A 1,414-nucleotide genomic window follows, 5' to 3' on the forward strand; every position below is an offset into this window, starting at 1 on the left:
GGCGCGTGGTGCCGGAGCCTCGTCGCCCACGTGTCGAGCCAAGTCTTGGCGCCTGGCATCTGCCAGTGCCAGCCAAACCGACCGAGCGAGTCCTGTCAGCCCTGCGTGGCGTGGGAAGGGGAAGGCAGCAATGCTGCCGGGCGAGCTGGGCCGGGAGTGCTGGGCTTTGCTGGCAGCACCCAGCACCAGAGGCTTGGTGTGGCTGGTGGGGGTCACGCTGGCCTCTTCCAGGCTCTAGCTCCTTTGGTCCCTGGCTATGGAAGGAGCTGAGGGGCAAAGGGTGACTCTGCCCACCCTGCTTTCGCCAGGGAGGCCCCATCCTTAAAGCCTGCACAGCTGGGTTGGGAGCCTTATTTCTGTCTGTGGCACTCCTTACAGCTGCCCCACACACAGAAGAGGGGTGGAGGGAATGTGGTAGTGGTGAGGATGCCGCTTGCCCTGCCCAATGGTGCAGGTGTGGGCAGGGAGCCTGAGGACACAGGGATGGGGCTGGCAGTGGTGCTGGGCGCTGCAGGGCAGTGATGGGGTGGGGTGAGCAGGGTGGAGGGAATAGGGAGGACCTGGGATGCTGTAGGATGCTGGAGGAGCCATGCTACGCCCAGCAGGGGTTGTGCCATCAGCCTGGGATGGGCTCTCCCTGAGCCCAGAAGCTATGCAAGCAGGAGGTATGAGGAAACCCATCCTCTCTTCTCCCCACAGGGTGGTGGCGGCTGTGATGGGGATGCACAGTGGTGGGTGTTTGGGGCATCCTCTCCTTGCTCATGAGGGGTTCATCCTGATCTCTGCTGCCCCGTGGCCCCTGCCTGCAGGCCAGTAGGTCTGGCTGGCTGCGTGTCGCTGGAGGGGTGGCCATGGAACACGCAGGAGGCGGGTCACATATTCACATGAACTCGACAAGCTGGTAGTGGCATGGCAGGAGTGCGCAGGCTAAGTTATTGCCTCCCACTTCCACTCTGCCATGTGGAGGGGGTTTTATAAAGCACTAATTTTCCCTCAGACTCTTTAGTGAAGAATAGCTGCTGCCCATCCCCTGGATATTGGGTGCTGGATGGTTCCCCATCTCAGTGTACACGCCAGGACAACTGCTTCCCAAAGTGATGCCAACTATGGGATGGAAAGGGAGCCCCAGAGAACCCAATATGCCAGCTTCCTTCTGTTGTGATGAGGACAGCGGCCAAGGTGTGAGCGAGATGGGGGGGCACCAGGGACTCTGCCTACATTCAGCCCCCCTGTGTTTTGCCTGGGGAGGTTGTCCCTGAGGTGTGTGGGGGTGTGGGGCAGGCCAGGGGCTGGCACTAGCATAGCAGCCTCAAAGAGCATCTACTAAAAAGGAGAAGAGCGGGGAGCTGACGGCAGCGCTGAGGAATGCCTGTGCCTCCACACGCAGCTCACTGTGCACCGCGTGGTGGCGGGG

Source organism: Apaloderma vittatum, unplaced genomic scaffold, assembly GCF_000703405.1.
Source record: "Apaloderma vittatum isolate BGI_N311 unplaced genomic scaffold, ASM70340v1 scaffold22672, whole genome shotgun sequence".
Classification (NCBI taxonomy): Eukaryota; Metazoa; Chordata; class Aves; order Trogoniformes; family Trogonidae; genus Apaloderma; species Apaloderma vittatum.